Source organism: Mauremys reevesii, linkage group 4 (genome assembly GCF_016161935.1).
Source record: "Mauremys reevesii isolate NIE-2019 linkage group 4, ASM1616193v1, whole genome shotgun sequence".
Taxonomy (NCBI): Eukaryota; Metazoa; Chordata; order Testudines; family Geoemydidae; genus Mauremys; species Mauremys reevesii.
In genome coordinates, this window is record NC_052626.1 from 26,534,564 (window position 1) to 26,556,865 (window position 22,302).

General features: G+C 44.1%; 1 long non-coding RNA gene across 2 annotated transcripts; it reads left to right on the forward strand.

Moving 5' to 3' along the window:
- The first annotated feature begins 1,051 nt into the window (after window positions 1–1,051).
- LOC120403071 lies at window positions 1,052–17,872 on the forward strand. 2 transcript variants are annotated; one of them, XR_005597459.1, is made up of 4 exons: window positions 1,052–1,091; window positions 4,646–4,799; window positions 16,542–16,617; window positions 17,682–17,872. It is a non-coding gene; the product is annotated as an uncharacterized LOC120403071 (long non-coding RNA). The 2 variants fall into 2 exon arrangements; XR_005597460.1 differs by having other exon boundaries at window positions 4,659–4,799.
- The last annotated feature ends 4,430 nt before the right edge of the window (window positions 17,873–22,302 follow it).

Genomic DNA, 22,302 nt, shown 5'->3' on the forward strand with positions numbered 1-22,302 from the left:
AAGTTACGGAGCCCAGCCAAAAGCACTGACTTACAACCAGCACAGCAAAATGCACAACTGAGTCTACTGGAAATTTTGCCTGGGTAAAATCTGAGTAAGGATATCAGAATCTGGCAGCACTTCTAACCACTAATGTCAATCCCTAAGAACTGATTAGAAATGGACATTTTTAAACAGTAAATGAAATTTAGCTGCATTACACACAATTGGCAGCTCTGGCTACATCAGATTATGTATCAGAGGGGTAGCCATGTTAGTCTGTATCCACAAAAACAACAAGGAGTCCGGTGGCACCTTAAAGACTAATAGATTTATTTGGGTCTAAGCTTTCATGGGTAAAAAGCTTATGCCCAAATAAATCTGTTAGTCTTTAAGGTGCCACTGGACTCCTTGTTGTTATCAGACTATGTAGAAAGCTTCACATTGGTCAATGATAAATCAATGACTTCTTGTTTTAGTTGTTTTATTTTTCAGGGAAGAGACGTGTTATTCTCTACCCTGCTGAAGAAAAAGCCCCCAACATACCAGTAGATTGTAATAATGTCCTAATGTAATGCCTGGTAGGTTTCCTCATTGGGTAGAATAAGACACAGTGGAAGGCCTAGTTCAGTCTAAAAGAAAAAGAAAATTATTCAAAATTCAATGGCACTACTCATCATATGATCACTGCCACCTAAGCAATTAAATTAGTTACCGTGGTAACCACAGGTTGCATCATTAAGAATTTTTAAAATGTTGACAGTTGGGAGGCAGAGCTTGAAACACTAGGAGAAGAGCAGGAGAGAGGAAGGCTTGAGAGAGGTATCGGAAGGAATCAAAGGGTTGAGTGCTTTCTGTAATGCAAGAGATTGGATAAGGAAACAATGTGGGGAATGGGAGGCATAGATATATTAAGTGCCTTTTCTGTTTTCTCTCCTAGAATCATCGAAGCAGAGGGGAGAGGGAGGGGAACCTATTTCCCTCCATATTTCTCCTTTGAATCTCTTCCCAATTTGACAGAGAGACGGACAGAAGGGAAAGAAAGAAAGAAAGAAAGAAAGAAAGAAAGAAAGAAAGAAAGAAAGAAAGAAAGAAACCAGTTAACTGCCAAGGTTGATTGCTAATAATCTCATTCTGCATTGTGCTCATGAGCCTAGTGAGAAATGTACACAGCTAGCCAAAAAACAAATTTCACCTCCATGAAAATTTTTGAATCTTTGGAAAAATGTTCATCCCAAATCAGGATGAAAAGTCGGAGACTTTAAATTTTACACAGAACTGAAATCCTGCAATATTTTAATTTGGAAACACTAAAACATTCCCATTGCTGGAACTGTTTAGCATTTCTAAAATAAAATGTTTTCTGGGATCAGCAGTTCTCCTGTCCCAGAGCCAAGGAGTCTGGAAAGTGGGGATCTACCACAATCCACCCAACAGGCTGCCAAGGAGTGGGGGAGCCAGAGCCAGGAACAATTTTCTGATGGGAAATATTTTCCATGGACAATTTCAATTTTGTGCAAAGTGATTTTTCCATTAGAAGATTCCTCTGATGGAAAATTCCCAAGCTGCTCTAGAAATGTAAAATGAAAACTTTAGGGCCAGGACTTGCACACACTCCCTCCTCCCACACCTGATTTTTCTTTTAATTTTTTCTTTGTTATATATGAAAACAGATACAAAAGTTTGGTTTGTAGAAAACATTAGATTTGAGTGTGTTGTTGTTCTCAGTAAGACATGGAGAGCTTGTATTTAATCAATTATTTTGCAGCATAGAACACAGTAAGCTGAGCAGCTGATCTCTTAGTGGCAGTCTGCAGTTGTTCACTGATCTGTCCCTACACCATCCTAGATGCCGCATGATCTTTGGTCTCTGAATCCATACCCCACTTCCTTACTCAGTGACAGATGTTCCACACATTGATATACAACAAGTATATTTATAAGCACATGGCCAGATCCTGAGCTGATGTAAATTAGCATAGCTCCACTGATGCTAATTGAACTGTACCTGTTTACACCATATGATAATCTGTCTCACTCTTTATTGATTTGAAGAAATTTAGTTTCAAAATCTGTATCGAAATATTACATTCCTCCAGACAATCAAACCTTTCTTTGCCTTCATTTTCTTTTCCTAACTCTTATTTCTCCATTATCTCCTTCGAATCTTTATAGAACCAATTTTCCAATGTTGAAACAGTTTCTTTAGTGAATTTCTAGGGGCATTGCCATAGTCAGCAGAGGAAACAATTCTGGCAAACCTCTCTACATTTTTAACATCCAAAAGGCTCTTCCTTGGTTCTGGGAGCTTTTCAATGCTCTAAATTGCTCTGAGGAAAGGTCAGGATCCTTTCATGTGTTTGCAGGTCCCTGTCAAGTACTGAGTTGTTATAACTTCCACAGCACATATGGGTTGCCTTGGTGGGAAACGATGACTGTGAGTGCTAAGGCGATGATCCCATGACTATTGTTTATTGCATCCTTATACTTTCTCTCTCTTCTGTTTCCCCATTTAGCAACTAAACTGAACAAATAATCGGGATAGTGACACAGCCTTGGGTCTGGTTTCTATCTGACTTAAGAAGGGGCGAGCTGGCTTTTTAGCCCAGAAATGAGTGGATTTCCTCTAGCCACAAAGACATTTTTCTTTCATTTCCCTACTTCTTCCTCCTACCTTCCCTGGTGGACTCATGCTGGCAGCAGCTGAATGAAGACAGCCAGTGAGAGTTGGAAGACAGGCTTGTGTTGCAGTTTTCAGTCCCACACACCATTCAGTCCCTTCTGGCTTTTGCCTCACACAACCTTGAAGTTGTTTCTAACAGATTGGCTTTGGAAGTGAAAGTTGGAAGTTGGAGTGTTTATCTAGGCAATTTAATAGCAACATCTCAGGAAACGTCCAAAAGGAAGCCAAACACTGCAGGAAGGTTTTGTGTTATTAGTTCCCTGGTTTTTACAGGCAACAAATACATTTACATTTGAATGCTGTAAACAGACATGAAGTAACATTCAGATCCGAACAGAAGTGAGTGTGTCCCATGACCCTTTGGGGAACAGAATCTCTCACTGAGAGTCACTGCCCTGTCCTTTATGCCAGTCCTGCATTGTCACTAAGTTTCTTCCTATCGACTGACTTCCAAAGCAGCCAGCTTTACAGTGTTTCAGTGAATCACATCCACTCACCCACCTCCTTGCAGAAATCTCTATTTGACATATGTAAGGGATATTTTTAAAACAACACTCACAATTTGAAAATCTTGGAATCCACAACTAGCAGGACTCTGAAAAAAATTCTAGCAGTCAATGTGCATTGATAAAGTCTCATTTCCAGAGCCTCCTCAGACACTCAGTGACATCTTTTAATTAGAGAATGTAATGTGTCTAGTGGTTAGAACAGGTGACTGGGACACAGGACTTCTCTGTTCTCAACTCTGTGAGGAAACACCATCCAGTAGTTACAGTCAGGACTCCTGGGTTCTATTCCCAGAGCCACAATTCACTGGCTGTGTGCTTGGGAAAGCCTCTTCATTTCTCTGGGCCAGCTGAGAGCAAGTTCTTGCAAGAATTTTGAAACAGTGCTGAACATGCTTTGGTCTTGGTTGTGCTTGCAGTCTAACCATGTTCAGCAACCATTGCTGACACCTGTTGTTAGAAATGAATATTTTCCCTAGCGTAAACCAAGTTAATACGTTCATATTCCAAGCGTTTAAGGTGCAAATTTTACCTTCCTATGAGTTTGTCTGGCCAATCCGTTATCTTGGTATCAAGTAGCCCACTACGCCTGGCCCTGCAGGTTCATAAGTATCACTCTAAAACTTTAGGAATATAAAATATGAATTTCCATCCAGCATCTATCACTAATTTAGGATACAGGACTTAAACAATCATATTAGCAAAAAGCCTGGCTGCCGTGAAACTATTAATGGAGATGAACTTTAAAAAATATGTTATGAGTAGGTATGCTCATTTTGCTATGGAATAATCAATAGTTGCACCTATATGTTAAATTAATTAGCATACCTATGAAATGCAACTGTGCCATTAGGACAAGAATAAGTACTGGATGCATATTTTCAAATTAAGAATAAGCAATATGTCAGGAATATATTAAACTGAAACATTATCTATTTCTGTGCAAGGGTGGCTAGTTTGTTTTTTAATACATTAATTTGTCTCACAGATATATGTATTAACATGCCTCCTAAATAATACAAGAAGAGATCTTTCCTGACCAGGGTTAATGCCTGAAGTGGGTGTGGTTGTAAATCAATTGTAAATAACACACACAAAAATTAGGAATTTCATGCTAGCTGTACCAAATAAATGTGCATTACCGTTGTGATAATAACGAAATACTACTTCATTGGCACAAGTATGTGAACTCACTCTAATGTTTGAAGATTTACATGAAATTGTTCAGATTAAAAACTAATGAATAAATCAATCTAGTCCTTAAACAAACTACTTTCCTCTTAATGCTGTTAGAGGCATTTTAGTTTACAATGGATGTGTAATTTACAGAGTCAGGTAGATGTATTTCCCATCAAAAGCTGCCTCACAAATCTACTAGGACGTTCAAACTTTTTTTGCCATAGGAAAGATTCCATGGGAATAAGAGCTTCTTCCAAAATCATTTCCCCATTTTTGCTCTTTTCTAATATTTCCCAAGTTCCTTTCAACAGCTGATCTCAGATTTCAGTGATGATGAGCAATGATCAGATTCAACTACTCAGCTGATGCCTGTTTGACCCTTCTGAGGAGCCAATCCTGCAAGATGCCCTGACTCATCTCAGCAGAAATTGAAGCACTTTGCAGCATTAGAGGTTAGAGCTTAATTTTGGGCCCTGTCCTGCAAGATACCGAGGGGTCCATGATGACTTCACTTTGAGTTAAAAGGGCTCAACACCTCCCAGGAGGTGCTCAGCATCTTGCAGGGGCCAGCCCTTTTTCAGGAAGCACTGTAGTATCTAAAGGGACAACCAACTGGAATTTTGTTGATTTCACTCTAAACATTTTCTTCTTTGTTACATAAAAAACACAGAGAAATTAAAGAAAAACATAAATACTGTTTCTGGAAGGTTGCAATATAATACTTCTCTGTATCTTACAATTCAGATCAGTAAACATAAGAACCCAGAAACACACAGAGAAAAGAACAGGCTGCTCCATAAGGCAGCAAGGCACAACTCACCTCACCTTGTTTTAAACTGGCTCTTTCCAGGCTGATGGATTGTTCACATGGTTTGCTTCAGAGCCCCCTAGCCTGCAAGGAGGACCACGGAACTCCCCCCCCCCCACCCCCGGCCCTTCCCCTGCACCACACACACACACCCCACCCTCTTAAAGTAACAACTTGCAGTTCCAGCAGAATCCTCAATTCACCACATTTTTCTCTTATTTTGAGATTGCTGGCCAACTTGATCCACAGACCAAGATCATATTACACATCTACCCACATCTGAATGACACCACTTACATCACAATTGGTGGAGAAATGGATATTTCTATAGGGTTGGGACATCATAATGTCCATGAATATTCCAAAATATTGAAACAAATTGATTTGGCTTCTTTTTAAATTTGACTTTACCAAATAAAATTTTCCTCCCTGTGTCTTGCCTCTTGGGACAAGCAGTATCTGAAGCTCTATGATCTCTTCTATTCTGGCTGCCATACTTGGCCTAACTTTTTATCAGAGCCTGTCCTCTCATCACTCTTAATTGGTTAAGTCCCCTCTGGAGCTGTCCACCAATTGTCAAACACGACAGCTGTTGATAAGGATGGCAATACAGCTCCCAGAAGGGGAGGCGAGTTTAAAGAGTGGCTTGCATCTAAGGCCTTGTCTACACTACAAAATTAAGTCGATGTCAGTTAGGTCAATGTACAGCCACCACAGTAATTATCACCGTTTTTCATGTCCACACTACCCTCCTTCTGCTAGTGGAATGCCTCCTCCTCACCAGGAGCGCTTGCACCAACTTAAGTGGGGCAGTGTGGGGGGCTGACAGTCCGAGCTGTCAGCTGGGGCTGACAGGTGGAAGCCCGCCACCCTGAGGCTGACAGCTGGACCCCACTCTGCTAGGGGCAGTGGGGGGGACTCCAGCTGTAAGCCCCATGCAGGGATGACAGGTATAACTAGTGTTCTGCCTCTCGCGGAGGTGGAGTTATTAGGTTGATGTAGTGGGTGACTAGATCAGTGGGAGCAACATTGTAGCATAGACGCTTACGGAGTTAGGTCGACGTTAGCTACCTTATGTCGACCTAACTCTGTAGTGTAGACCAGGCCTAGCTCTTAGCACAGTTCCTGCTGCTTATGGACCATAAAGCTTCTGGTTGAAGTCTCAGCTGTGATATTTTGAAGGACATTTACACAGCAATTCCAGACACCAGGTGGGTGGCTCTGTTAATTGCTTTGTGTCAGGACACCAAAGTCCCAATACAGCAAAGCACCTAAGCATGTGCTTAATCTTAAGCATGCTCAATGAAGTCTACTTACAAGTCTAGACCCATTTAAATCAGTTGGTCTACTCACATGCTTAAAGTTAAGCACATTCTTGAAGTGCTCTCCTGGCTCATGGCCCAGTTACCAGATACAACATATATAGTCAGTCCTCAATCTGCAGCTTGCCATTGCCTGAGGGCAATGGTTTAGCACTCTGCCCAAGGACCAGCAGAAGAGTGTCGTGAATGGAGACTAGATGCTCCTTGAATGATTTGAATGATTCTGCTAAAGACTAGGCTAGACCTTGCATCTCCTGGACCATCTTATCCTACCCCAGCCAGGACACTTGAACCCAGCTCTACCTCATGGAGACTGTTCGGCGCTTTTTTTTTTAAATCTGTTAATAAAAGTGCTTTCCTAGAGTGCAAAAAGTACAAGGCAACAGGACATAATAACATGTATTAGCAGTCTCTGATATTAATAGCACAGATTGTCACATGATATGACAGTGATTAAAGTGGGCATGGATGGAGGTCTCCCTTTCTTCTAGGACGCACTGTTCCCCCATGCAAACAGAAAATAAACATAGCCCTTCCAGAGCATAAATGCCAATAACTGTGAAATTTTGATTAAATAATAGATATGTGTTCAGAAGCACTTCTTTATAGTATGTGATTAAGAAAGATAACTAGACATCCTTACAGCTATAATGATAATAATTACCACAACACATAAAGTGTAGAATATGACACTGGAAAGGCCATTATTAACCTTTCCCAGGGTTATTTTTTGGTGTGTTTTTGACACTATGGACAGCAGTGTTCAGAGAACTAAATAAAACTCTAGCCATGGCAATTCTTTCCAGCCGCCTCTCTAATATGTTAAAGAGGAGGGAGGGAAGAGTGAAATATCTTTTATTCAAAACAGATGTTTGTTTAATATCAAACATCTGGGCAGTTTTACAAAAATTATTGTGTTAAGATTTCTGCAACTATTGGTAATTCAAAAAACTGACAAAAGGCTTCCCTGTTTACATTTTAGCTATAAATAATAGCGCTGTGCCTCAGACCCAGGGCCCTTTTATTCCTAGCAAACAAGTTTTATGTCGGTAAAGCACCATACCGCATTGTTCAGCATATCACATACATTATCAGGTAATGCTAATCTGCAAATTTCACATTATGACACCAATTCACTTTTGCAGCTCCAGTGGTGATCAAATCATGAGCTATTGATTAAAGTTCTACTTTGGTTCTTACCGGTATTGCTATATATGGTTGGGCCCTGGAGAAAGGTTGGATTTAATGGCATCTTATACCATCAGGTTTTTTAGCATCAGAAACAAGGATCTGCAAGACATTCTGAGAGTCTAACTGAGACCCGAAAGCAAAAAAGAACACATGGCCATAAAATGAATAGGCTGACCTGACACTGGTATGAATTGCTCCAAAATTTCCAAGGTTGAAAAAGTGAGAGCCATTTACAGAGCTTTTGTAATCCACCTGTAGGAAAAAGCTAGCCTCTGTAAATCAATCGAGGTTTGGGAGCTCACCACAAATGATTAAACAGCCTTCCATGTGTTCAGCTCCACTTTTCATATGATAAAAAAAGGCCCTATTAGTCAGAGTCTTCGCATCTGCAAAAATCATTTTGCATGAAGGCAAGAAGATGCCATTACTTTAAATTATGGCATTGGTGTGTGATAGATAGAGTGTGGGAAAACCATAAATCCTGAGTCAGTCTGTTCTGTAGTGTCCTGTAAATAACATCAGAGAACCAATAATCCGAGTGGCACAGGATAGTACTTTGAAACGGCTCTAATTAAGTCAGATCGAACCAAACCCAACTAAGCCAAGGTTTCTTCAACAATTTATTATTGAAAATACAATTAGCTGGTGGCATTCAGAGGAGCTTTGTGAAATCAAAGGCTGCACTGTAACGTAAAGTAAGTTTCTAAGTCACCAACTCATTAATAGCAGAGAAGGGTTGCATGGCTGAAAGGCACTGAGTCAGATTTAAAAATATGGAACCATGGGTGTCATTTTTGGATCAAAATACAAATAATAAAATAAAATAATAATAATAATAATAATAGAACCATAGGACTGGAAGGGACCTTGAGTGTCTGTACACTGCCTTTTCCCCCTATTCTTAGCTTGCCTTCAATGCTGAAACTTAGAACTTATGTACATCTCTTCCCTGGATAAAGGGATGTGTCTGTTTCAGCGCTTGCATTAGGAGTTCTGTTCGATCCCCAGTTATATAGGTATATGTGGTATGAACTTCACCAACCTGCTGTTAAAATCCATTTAAAATTATTCCACTACTAGTTTGAAGTGGAGGTACAGCTACTTGCTTAACTAAGAAGGATTCTTCCTTATTCTTGCATTCTTTAGAACATCCACACTGTCCTTGGTGGGATCCCACACAATCATATATGAAAGGTAAAAAAATTATGCATCATCTGCCATTGTCAGAAAAGATTGACTTTCAATGAGACTTGGGCTCCTGAGTAGTGCTGTTTGGAAATGCTTTGTCAAACTTTTCTTTTCCTAAATGAAAAATGCCATTTTTGTTGAAATTGAAACAGTTCACAGAATGTCTATTTTGATGACAAGTCCCATGGAAAAATATTTTTAAATGATTTTTTTTTCCATTTAGGAAAATTTTCATCTCAGGAAACACTGAATTTTCTTTTCAAGTTTTCTTTTATGCATTGGTTTTCCTTTTCATATTGTTTTTATTATTTTTACATTATTTTATAACAACACTAGTAGTGCAATAGTGCATAATCCCAATTTGAAATGAAAACCAAGTTTGGAATGTTGAAATTTCCCACAAAACAGAAATTCTGAGTTTTGACTAGCTCTGTTCCTGGGTGCCTAAGTCACTTTTGAAATTGGGACTTGGGACCCTAAGTCACTGAGGACTAGGCACTTTTTAAAATGTAACCCTCCCCATCCTATGTTGTGCTGAAGACAGAGGGAATAGGATTTAAGGAGCTTCTTCCCAACCCCAAGTACACTCAAATGAACCAAACCCAAACAAGAACTATTTTTTGTGTCTCCCCTTTACTTGCAGGATTGAGCCAGGAGCAGAAACAGTTGACATACCACAAGTAAAGATGGTCTTGTCATATAACTTTCAGCATAGCACGAAGCAAGTACTACTAGAAATCTCACAAGAAATCCTATTCTAGTTTCATAATTTTCTAGATCCAAGAGGTTCTATTAACCTTGCATTTCGGGGGCATGTTGCTGCTAACTTTGGCTCCAGCACCTCCTGACGACCGCCTGCCTGTGGCCCCAAGTCTTCTGTGAATCAGCCCTCCGGCCAAGTCACCTAAGTCCCCTTCCAGGATATCATAAACAAGTCCAAACAAAAGTCCAGATGAATCTGAATAATTCTTTTCCCCTCTTGGGCTACTGAAGTCTTTCCTTCTCTACTTACAAACTATCTCAGGGCTCTCTCCCACAGGATCTACTCTGCCCTCTGTGAGTTTCCTTCCATAGGAGAGTCCTGCCTCCTCTGCAGTCTCTCCTTTGTACATTGTCCCCTTTTTTCCAGGTTCCACCACAGAGACCAGTCCTGTCCTTATGGCCTTCCTTAGTCTGCCTACCCTAGTCCTCTATCAGAGAGAGGGGACGGAAGGGAACTCATTACGTCCTCTCTCCTGTGTCTTCCCTCCCCAATTGAGCTCCCTCAGTCTACATATAACACCTAACCCTGCCGCTTCTGGCCTGGATGCAATTAGTTAATCAGCCATGCACCAGCTGCAGCACATGACTAATTGGGGTTTTATCCCTTACCTTGTAGGTGATGGGGGTTAAGCCCCACCATAGGTCATTTACTCAAATCAATCTGAATTTTTATTTTCCCAAGCTATAACTAGCGGCTAATAATAATGAAATTGTGGGTACAAATTTGCATATTTCCATGCAAATACTTTGCACCTGCAGTGTTCCATCACCCATTTTATCATGAGTCTCATGATATTTGTTGTTTTTATCAAAGCCCCAGTTCCTGAAGTCATGTGACAAGAAAATCTGAGATTTAAAAAAAAAAATTTAAAGGAAGTTTCTAGGTTGTGGAGAAAAAGTTGAAACTGTTAAATTGCTAAAGACTCAAAATCAGAAGACAAATGAAAAGAATCCAAAATACATCTTTTTTTTTATCATAGGAGTAGTCGTGTTAGTCTGGATCTGTAAAAAGCGATAAAGAGTCCTGTGGCACCTTATAGATTAACAGACATATTGGAGCATAAGCTTTTGTGGGTGAATACTCACTTCATCAGATGCATGCCTCATTATTTTTAAATCAATCTAATCAATTCTGGGGGCTTGGCTCATGGTTTATCAATGCTTGGGGTTGGCACTACTTTACCTGTAAAATTACAGGTGCCAATATGGAGATCTGATTGAGTTTCCTTTGAAAATTTGCCTGTTGATGATTTACCCCAGGTTTGAGCTAATGATCTGAAACATCAGGCCAAATTCTACTCTTAGTCACACAAGTGGAACCACACTGATTTCATTCCTGTGAAATAGTATCAGTATAATATATATATATGGTGTCTCTATATGTAAGCATAGGCGGCAGGTTTGTATAATTTTTGGTGGGGCCCAAAATGGTGGTGCCCCCCCGCTCCCGCCCTGTAAGCCGATATAAAATGAAGCTACAACGCGTCAGTGCCACAAGATTACAAGGGTCAATTAAAAGTGGAAAGTCAGAAGCAGCACTTGCCTACTTCAATATACAGTATTATATTTTGTTGCATCTGTTGTGATGAAGTGGGAATGTTCTTAATATTTTCTCTGAATACTGTGTGGGTGCCTCAGTTTCCCCTGCAAGATGCCAACTGAAGGTGTTGGGGACAAAGAGATCAGGTGGCCTCCTTGTCCAGAAGAGACACAGAGGCCAGAGGAGGGAGTGTCAGTTTGGAGCTGGCTGGGGAAATTGGGAGAGACCCAGAACTTGGTTCTGGGCTCCCCACCCCCCAAGATGGACCTGACAGAGGGGTTCTGTTTTCTGTACCAACAAGCTCTGTTTAAACTGTGTTCCCGTCATCTAATAAACCTTCTGTTTTACTGTCTGGCTGAGAGTCACATCTGACTGCAGAGTTGGGGTGCAGCGACCTCTGGTTGCCCCAGGACCAGCCTGGGCAGACTCACTTTGGAAAGTGCATGACGTGGAAGGGCATGCTGAATGCTCCGAGGTCAGACCCAGGAAGGTGTAAGCTTCTTGCCCTGGAGACAGTATGCTCCGAGAGAGGAGGCTCCCCCAGAGTCCTGACTGGCTTTGTATGGAGATGTTCCAAAGCATCACAGCATCCCCTTCCACACCATGCACTTCCCAGAAGTCCGCACAGGCACTGACACTCCCTCCTCCGGCCTTTGTCTCTTTTCCAGGCATTAGGAGGCCACCTGATCTCTCTGTTCTCCAACACCTTCAGTTGGCACCTTGCAGGGGAAACTGATTTGGGAGAAATGAAGTAAAAGCTGCCCAAACCGAGCTTGAGCACTCCTGAATTTTGAGGTATTCAAATCTGGAAGGCAGGTGGTGGGGGTGGGAGAGGGCTGTGGGCTCCATGGGGGAGCATGGCAGCAACTGTCTGGAGCTGCATGGAGCCAGATACGCTGGTCTGAGTGGCACAGTAAGCGGTTTGGGGGTTGGAGAAGAGGTAGGGAGTTCCGGGGGGCAGTCAAGGGACAAGGAGCAGGGGGAGTTGGATGGGGCAGAGGTTCGAAGGGGCAGTCAGGGGACAGGCAGCAATTGGATAGGCATGGGAGTCTAAGAGGTTTATCAGGGGACAGGTAGGGGGTGCGGTCCTGGGGAAGTTGGGTGGGGTCTCAGGAGGGGCAGTTGGGGACAAGGAGAAGGGAGCCTTAGATAGGGGCTGAGGTCCCAAGGGGCAGTTAGGGGCAGGGTCTCGGGAGGGTAATTGGGGAACAAGGACCAGTGGGGCTTAGATAGGGGGTGGAGGTTCTGGGGGGCAGTTGGGGCAGGGGTCTGGGGAGGGGGCAATCAGCGGACAGAGGCTGGGATTCAAAGGGCTCTGGGCTGCTGGCAGCCGCGGGGATCCCAGAGCCCTTTAAATCCCAGCCCCGGCTGGGAGTCAGAGGACTCTGGGCTGCCTGCAACCGCGGGGAGCCCAGAGCCTTTTAAATCCCAGCCGGGGCCGGGAATCAGAGGGCTCTGGGCTGCCCGCTGCGGCGGGGAGCCCAGAACCCTTTAAATCTCAGCCGCGGCTGGGATTTAAAGGGCTCTGGGCTGCCTGCAACCGCGGGGAGCCCAGAGCCTTTTAAATCCGAGCCGCGGCCGGGAATCAGAGGGCTCTGCGCTGCCCACTGCGGCGGGGAGCCCAGAGCCCTTTAAATCTCAGCCGCGGCTGGGATTTAAAGGGCTCTGGGCTGCCTGCAACCGCGGGGAGCGCAGAGCCTTTTAAATCCCAGCCGCGGCTGGGATTTAAAGGGCTCTGGGCTGCCTGCAAACGCGGGGAGCCCAGAGCCTTTTAAATCCCAGCCGCAGCCGGGAATCAGAGGGCTCTGGGCTTCCCGCTGCGGCGGGGAGCCCAGAGCCTTTTAAATCCCAGCCGCCGCCGGGAATCAGAGGGCTCTGGGCTGCCTGCTGCGGCGGGCAGCCCAGAGCCTTTTAAATCCCAGCCGCGGCCGGGAATCAGAGGGCTCTGGGCTGCCTGCAACCGCGGGGAGCCCAGAGCCTTTTAAATCTCAGCCGCTGCTGGGATTTAAAGGGCTCTGGGCTGCCTGCAACCGCGGGGAGCCCAGAGCCTTTTAAATCCCAGCCGCAGCCAGGAATCAGAGGGCTCTGGGCTTCCCGCTGCAGCAGACAGCCCAGAGCCCTCTGATTCCCGGCCGCGGCTGGGATTTAAAGGGCTCTGGGCAGCCCTGGCGGCGGCGGCGGCGGCGGCAGCGGCGGGGGGGCGCTCCAAGCAGGGGAGAAAAAACATTGGTGGGGCAGAGCCCCTGCTTGGGATTTATTCATGGGGCTAAAGCCCCAGAGCCCCATATAAGTCGGCGCCTATGTATGTAAGAAGTAATGGATTACCATGTATGTACAATGCAATCATATGGAGTCAATGGAGTTGCACCAGGGTATATGAGAAGAGAATTCAACCCATAAAATTCAGGCAAAAGATCTAGTAAGGCCAAGAATACTGAGGGGCAAATCCTGAGTGGTGCTGAATAATTGCTTGATATCAGTGAAAGTTATGATGCTCAGCGGCTCTCAGGATTTAGCCAGAAGTATTTAGAGAGGCTCTAGTCCCTGCTTATTCTTTGTATTGCCACAAAAATAAGGTACTAATGGCAAATGTATGATCTTCATAAATTGGATAAAGAAGCTTAAATCAATAAAATTAGAGTCAATAAAGACAATATGAAGTGGTTCACTTAGGAAAGGACTTACCTAATGCACCGTTACAGACTGTCTATGCAGTAGTTCCACAGAGGAGAATAAAATGGTTACTTACCTGCACAATAACTGTGGTTCTTCAAAATGTGTTGCGCACATACACATTCCACTCTAGGTGTATATATGTCCAATGCATTCGAGTCAAAAGACTTTTGACAGCAGTACCACTAGGCCACACACTCGCCCCTGCTCTCCTTGTGCACCAAATCAAGGGCATGATATGGGCATAGTTGCTGTCTCCTTCTCCATTCCTTTGCACCACAGTCTATCTAATGTCTAAAGTAACTGGGAAAGTGGGATGTTTGTGGAATGTATATGTGCACGACGCATCTTGAAGAACTACAATTACTGTACAGGTAAGTAACCATCTTTTCTCCTTTGAGTGATTGCTCACTTATACTTTCCACTATAGGTGACTCACTGGCAGTTCCCTTACAAGTAATGGGACTCCAGATTATTTGAAACGAGATTGCAACTCTGACTTGCCGAAGTTGGTGTTGTCTCATAAAGCTTAGTAATAGTGCCTGGAGAAGGTATGAATAGATGACCATGTTGCTGCCTTGCAGCTATCTAGTACAGGACTGTTGCTCAGTAAGGCTGATGAAGTGGACTGAGTCCTAATAAAGTGGGCAGTTATCCTTGGTGAAGGAGAGACTTTAGCAAGATCATAGCAAAGTTTAAGGCAGTCTGAAATCCAATTCGAGTTGCATTGAGCAGTAACTGTTTGGCCTTTAACTTTCTTGGCATAGGCCACAAAGAGCCTGGGGGAGGATCTGAATGATTTTGTGTGGTCCAAGTAGAATGCCAGTGTGACGGAGCGATTCTGGCGGGACCCAACTGAGAGTGCCAAATCAGGACCAATTGCTCAAACAGGGCAGTTACAGCCCTAGGCTGGGGTTTTTCCACCTCTAAGGCAAACCAAACCAGCCAGACAAAAAGGACTTTGGTCTCACCCCACTGGCTTACCACAAGTCACACAAGCAATTTCCTTAGACACTCCAGTCTCCCAGTATCACCACCAGTGCACTCGTCCTGGGGATAAATGGTTATGAAAACCAACACCCCAAAAAAGAAAAAGGTTCCCTCGATCCCAAAGGACCAAGCCCCAGACCCAGGTCAATATACACATCAGATCTTACCCACAAATCACGCTGTTGCCAATCCTTTAGAATCTAAAATCTAAAGGTTTATTTACAAAGGGAAAAAGGTAGAGAAGAGAGGTAGAATTGGTTAAATGGAATCAATTACATACAGTGATGGCAAAGTTCTTAGTTCAGGCTTGCAGCAGTGATGGAATAAACTGCAGGTTCAATTTAAGTCTCTGGAACATCCCCCGCTGGGATGGGTCCTCAGTCCCTGGTGTAGAGCTTCAGTTTGTGGCAAAGTCCCTCCAGAGGTCAGAAGCAGGATTGAAGACAAGATGGAGATGAAGCATCAACCTTATATAGGCTTTTCCAGGTGTAAGAATCTCTTTGTTTTCACTGTGGAAAATCACAGCAACATGGAGCCTGGAGTCACATGGGCCAGTCCCTGCATACTTTGCTGAGTCACAAGGCGTGTCTGCCTTCTCTCCATGGGTCCATTGTGTCCTTAATGGTCCTTAATGGGCCATCAAACAGGCTAGGCAGAGCTAACACCAGCTTGTCTGGGAGGCTTCCCCCAGAAGCACAGCACAAACTTGAAATACTGACAGCATAGAGCCAACATTCATAACTTCAACTAAAAATGATACAGACATACAGACAGCATAATTATAACCAGCAACCCGGAACCTGGTCTTAGACACCTTATATGACCCCCTTTACTTAGGATTTGGTGCCACTACAGGACCTTGGTTGCAACCCATGTTCTATATGGTCCCCATTTATATCAATAACGTCACAGCCAGGTAGAAGACTGTGGAGTCTTTGTTCAGCTTTGGAAGTGTGGGGTATGGGGAATAATACTGGAAGGTGGATGGCTTGATTGAGATGGAAAACTGATACTACCATGGGAATAAATTTAGAGAGTGGCCTAAGAGAAACTTTGTCTCAATGGAAGACCATGAAAGGAGTGTCAGCTAGGACAGCCTGAAGTTCTGAAAATCTCCTTGAAGAGATGATTGCAACCAAAAATGCTGTCTTGATAGGCAGTAGTGGTAGTGAAGTTGTTGACAGAGGTTCAAAAGGGAAACCCATTAACCTAGATAGGACTAGATTGAGATCCCATGAAGGTAGTGGACTAGGAGAGAAGATGTTGACTAGACCCTTTAGAAATCTAGAAACCAAAAGGGTGAGAAAAGATAGAAAAGCCATGCAGAGATAGAAGCCAAGTGGACTCTTAGTTTTTATTCAGTATATGTGTAATCTCTGTGTGATTAGGCAGTAACTGGTGAGACTGCACCCAGGTCGAAAACCTCATCCACTGTATGATGTATGTGGCCCTAGTGGAGTCCTTTCTGCTGCTCACTAAAATGGCCGAGACCTCTCTGGAGCATAATCTCTTGGGAGTATTCAACCAGAAATCATCCATGCAGTGAGTTGGAGAGACTAGAAGTAGGGCTATAGAGACTTGCCCGGGTTTTGAGCCAGGAGATCCTTGAGTGGATGTAACTTATCAGGGGCTGGATGGAGAACTGAGGTAAGTCCATGAACCAATACTTTCTTCAACAAGCTGGTGCTCTGAGGCTTAATGTTGCCTTGTCTCTTTTCAGTTTCCTGAATACCCTCAGAATGAGAGGAACTGGAGGGAAAGCGCAGAGCAGATGATAGGACCAGGGAGGATGAAAGGTATCTGCAATGGAACCTGGGCTGTAGCCCACTATGGAGCAAAATCTTCTGCATTTGTTGAAGTTGGTTGCAAATACCCCTACTGTTGGAAGATCTGAAGAAGACTGTCCTTTCTGTTTAATCACTCATGCTTGTCTATTAAGTCTCTGCTGAGGGGATCTGAAATAGTGTTCCTCACCCCTGGAGGGTGAAAGGCTTTCAGTGAGACCTTGTTTCTTATTCAGAGATTCCTCAGGTGGATCACTTCTTGGTACAGCTGAGACAATCTTGCACCTCCCTGCTTGTTCAGTTAAAACATGGCAGTGGGAACTTGAACCAGTTGGCTCCCAACAGTGGACATAAATGTCTTGTAGGATCAGTGAATAGCTCGGAGCTCCAACAGATTTATGTGGAGCAACACCACCTGGGGTGACCCAAGAGATTGCACCTGGAGTTGACTGAGATGGGCCACCCAGACTTTGATGGATGTCTCTGTTACCAGAGTCATGGTACTAGTAGCCAAAAATGGAACCCCTTGCAGATGTTCGCTCCCAACTCCACAAGAAACTGCATTTCCTGAACCAGTACAGTCACAAGAGATGAGTCCATGAAAAGGACAGGGGAAGTGGGTTGGGGAAGGGGAGGGACTTGAACTGGATGATGTATCCCTCCTTTATGGTGTTGAGCACCCAATTGTCCTATATGATCAGTTTCCAAGCACTGTAAAAGACAGATAGGCATTGTCTAAAGGGAGATGAGATATGGTTGGTGTTCTGTCCTTGATGGAGCAATCAAAATTGATTCAAAGCTGCCGTGATCTGACGAGAAGGGCCTGTTGTGGATGATGCCAATAGGCGATGTCAAGGAGACTTAGTATTTCTTTTGAAGGTGTCCTGAGACCTCTGTTGACAAGAGGGTCTTTAGTACAGCTAAGCTTTAAACTGTTTCCTCTTTGTTACTGGGGTGTAAACCTAGAGTGAATGGAGGGTTGCTCAGAAATCTTTTAAGGTATGCATGACGTCATCCATTTTCTGGGGAAACAGTTTGGACCCTTTGGAGGGTAACTCTTCAATGGAATTTTGCAGCTCCCTTGGGATGCAAAGGCTTGCAGCAAAGAGGAGTGCCTCATCGAGATGGCTGTAGCCATGGAGCATCAAGCCATGTCAGCAGCGTCAATGGCCACTTGAAGCAAGGTTTGGGCAGTGAGGTGTCCTTCAGAAACTATGGCCAAGTACTGTTCTCTGTATTCCTCAGGCAATTTGTCCGTAAATTTGGAGATTGCGCTGACCAATAAATAAAGGTGTGTTCAGACAACAGTGTCTGGCAATTTGACATTCCAATCTGAAGGCTGGCAGCAGTCTAGGCCTTCATGCTACATAGGTCCAGACTTTTAAACTCCTTGTGTTTAGGAGAGGCCATAGCCACAAGAGAGTCTAGAGTCGGGTGGGTAAACAAATCATCAAAGTCTTGCTGATGAACCTGATAGTGTCTGTCTACCTGTTTGGCAGTGGGTGACACAAACCGGGTGTTTGCCAGAAGGTTTTGACTGGTTGCAGCAAGGCTTCATTAATGGGAAGGGCGACCCTCCCTCGAGCAAGGGCCTGTAAGATATCTAGGAGCTTGTGTGGGTATCCTGTACAAGCTCTGCCTGCACTCCCAGAGATGTGGCCACCCTTCTCATAAGGGTCCTGGAACACTTTAAAATCTTCCTCCTCTGGAGATTGACAGCCTTGTCCAGGGAAGATGATGATGGGAGGAGGGAGAGAATATCAAGTGGTTCCTCTGTTATCTCCCCTTCTTGCATAGGTTCCAGCAAAGGAGGAAGCTGATGGATGGTAGAAGGGGATTCTCTAGTATGGGTGAAGGCAATCTCCTTCTAGACTGGGACTCCAGTGGAGGACTAGACCTCCTAGAGTAGTCCAAAGTGCATAGTAAGGCCAGAGGGGATATTCCACTCTTAACTGCCCATGGTGATAGGGACCATATGGGGCATCCTTGTAAGAGTGCCAGTCAGGGATTTTAGATTTAGTATCTCCAGAACAAGGTCTATACAGTGATCTAAAAGACCTCAGAAGGGATATTAGTCACTCATAGTTGAAGTCGAAAAAGGAGTTGCAACTCTCCTTGGTAAATTGAAAACAGTCCCAACTGGCATTTGTGGAGGTTTCAATGTTGGAGAAACCCAGTGCTTCCCTATTGGCACGGACATAGAGGAAGTGTCCAAGGGAGTCAGCAGCAGAGGTTCAGGCAGCCAAAACACCAATAGCTAAGTTGCTGCTGATGGAGCCATCATAATGATCAATATCATTGATGGCACCAGCGGTGTTGAGACCGAGACCATCGGTGCTGGATGGTGCAACAAAGGAAAGTCTGATACTGGCAAATGCAAGAAGTCCTTCCATGCAAAGAAGGCCCATGGAGTAGAAGGTACCTAAAAAGTTAAGTTTTCATCTAGCTGAGCCAACAGTACTGTGCCAATGATGCTAGCATTGATGGTGCTGCAGAGAAAGGACCCAGTAATGGTGAAGACACTGGTCCTTAATGGTCCAGAGGAACTGGAGTCTACAGTGCCTGCAAGCAGTCCTCGGCACTGGAGGACTCACTCGAAGCCTGTGTGATGAAGGGTGGGACTTGACCATTTGTGAGGCGCAGACAAGGCTAGTTTAGAGCACTTTGAGGAGGTTGTTGGGGAAGAGGAGGAATGGTTTCTCTCTTCAGATTTAGGATCGAAAGCCAGGAGTTCCAAGGGGGCACTTCTTGTGAATGAAGTGTCTGTTCTCTTATGGTCAGGGTCTGGTTCTGAAGAAGGATGCATCACCTCCTCCATAAGGTGGCCTTTTGAGGTGGAAATCCCTCTATTTCTTGTTTGTTCCAGTAAGGAAGGAAGTACAAAATCAAATATTTGTCCCTCATCAAGACAAATGAAGCAGCTTTTGTGCCTATCCATGAAAGGGATCACCTCCCTACGCATTGCACACTGCCTGGACCCTGTGGGGTTTTCAGGTTAAATCCACAAGTTCTTGGACTAACTATATTAAAATTAAACTAGAACTAAGAACTATATACTAGAACTAGAAGAACTAGGGGTCACCAAATGAAATTAATCGACAGCAGGTTTAAAACAAACAAAAGGAAGTATTTCTTCACACAATGCACAGTCAAACTGTGGAATTTTTTTTGACAGAGGATGTTGTGAAGGCCAAGACTAGAACAGGGTTCAAAAAAGAACTAGATAAATTCATTGAGGATAGGTCCATCAATGGCTATTAGCCAGGATGGACAGGGATGGTGTCCCTAGCCTTTGTTTGCCAGAAGCTGGGAATGGGTGACAGGGCATGGATCACTTGATGATTACCCGTTCTATTCATTCCCTCTGGGGCACCTGGCATTGTCCACTGTCAGAAGACAGGATGCTGGGCTAAATGGACCTTTGGTCTGACCCAGTATGGCTGTTCTTACAGTAAGAAGAACTCTTTATGAAGGCTGGTGTACTGAAGCTAAACAACTATGGGGCAGTCCAACTCTCATCGCAAGTGATGAGACGGAACTGAGAGAGAGGTGGGAGCCACTCCTCTTTTATGCCCTCAGTTCAGCATACAAGGAGAGCAGGGAATGTGCAGCACCCAGTGGTGCTGCCCTGCTGGTAAAAGTTTCTCACTCCAGCACACTCTGTGCATATATACCTACAGTTGAAGGTATCTGTGCACAGTCACTCGAAAGAGAACTAGGAGTTATAATGCCTGGAAGACCAAGGAGGAGTTATTATCATGAGAAGCTTTACTCATTTTAACCAGTGCAAGAACAAGAATTACTATGTGTAAATCAAGGGTATTTATACACCTTACTTGGCAACAGTTGGGCCCAAGTGGGATGCAGTTTCAGGCTTCAATAGGAGTACCAGGGCTGCTTTCAGACTTGGCCCCTGTACTTTATAAAAGACAGAAACTGAAGAAAGCACAGAAAAAAACCAAAAGTGGTTCAAGATTTGAAAAGTAGGGTCTGTGATGGACATTTCGGGAAATGGGCATTGTTCACCCTATGGAAAAAAGAATGGAAAGAGGACATGGTTACAGTCTATGGCTACATAAAGGGATATTAAAAAGACCCTTATTTTCATTAATTGATGAAGATACAAGAAGAAGAAGATGGGGTATAAACAGACAGAACCTTGTTTGAACAGATGTACACACACACCCCCACATATAATCCAAACTCATTCTTCTCCTAGTGTCTATAACCCTTCTGCCAGGTGCCTGAGATCTAGGATCCAGCGAGCTGGGAGGGTCCAAGAGCTCAGGCTGCAACCCAAGTCCGAATGTCTACACCAGTGGTTCTCAAAGTCAGTCCACCACTTGTTCAGGGAAAGCCCCGGCGGGCCAGGCCGATTTGTTTACCTGCTGTGTTCGCAGGTTCGGCCGATCGTGACTCCCACTTTCCACGGTTCGCCGCTCCAGGCCAATGGGGGCTGCGGGAACAGCGGCCAACACATCCCTCGGCCCGCACCGCTTCTCTCAGCCCCCCTTGGCCTTGAGCGGCAAACCACGGCCAGTGGGAGCCATGATCGGCTGAACCTGCAGACGCGGCTAGTAAACAAACCGACCTGGCCCGCCAGGGGCTTTCCCTGAACAAGCGGTGGACCGACTTTGAGAACCACTGGTCTACACCACAATTAAACAGCCCCTTAGCCTGAGCCCCACGAGCCTGAGACAGCTGGCATGGGTCAGCTGTAGTATAGACATGCCCTCAGGCTTTAGGCCACAAGGATTACACTAGTAACTCAAAAAACTAAACAAAAGTCTTGCTCAAGATCAAGCTGTCTTCCCAAGCTTGGCTGTTCCTAGGAATTTCTCTATCCCAGAACCTAGCTCCCTCTTTCCCATACAGACAGTCCAACCCCCTGTATGTTGTGATTGAGGATAACAGGATCCCCCTTCCACTATGAGTCTGCAGTAATTACTATACGTTTATTGCCGGATTCTAGATCCTTAGGTTTGAGTGACTCACCAAAGGAGTTCTCCTCTCCTTCCCAGGATCTTAGAAACTGTCACTCTGTTACCATCAATACAGGGCTTAAGATGCAGCAGGGAAAAGTGAGGTTAAGAAGATAGAAAGATCTGCAGACTATAAAGACATTTAGGCAATGTAACAATTTGCCGTTTAGGTTGTGGATGGCTAGATCAGTGACAACTGAGAAATAATGAAATCAGTTCAGCCACAAGGCAGGAGGATGTATTAGATGACCCGTAAGCGGTCCTTTCAAAACATGATGATTTTATAAAGTGTGAAGGGATCAAGGAAAATGATTAAGTAAATAAATTTAAAATGTGCTCTCTAAATATACAACGATGATGGTGGTTGTAGCATGTATTTCTAAAGTACCCATCTTTCTCCACTCAGTCTGGGCCTGCTTGCAAAAATATTTTCACGGACAAAACCTACCTCAGCACAAATTATTTTCAAGAGCCATTTGAATTGAGCTGTTATAAGCAAATATATAGCCAGGATTAATTACTGAGCTATTTGTAATTTTCTCTCCTGGTGCATCCCATGACTAGAGGTGCATGACATGGCAAATTTTTGTCTTTGATAATGAGCACATCACTTCTCAAGAGTGCAGCAAACAAAACAGAAACTAATTTGTAACTGCGACTAATCAGGCATCTGCAGGCAATGAGAAACTTTCATCAGTGTCCTTCATGGGTCTCT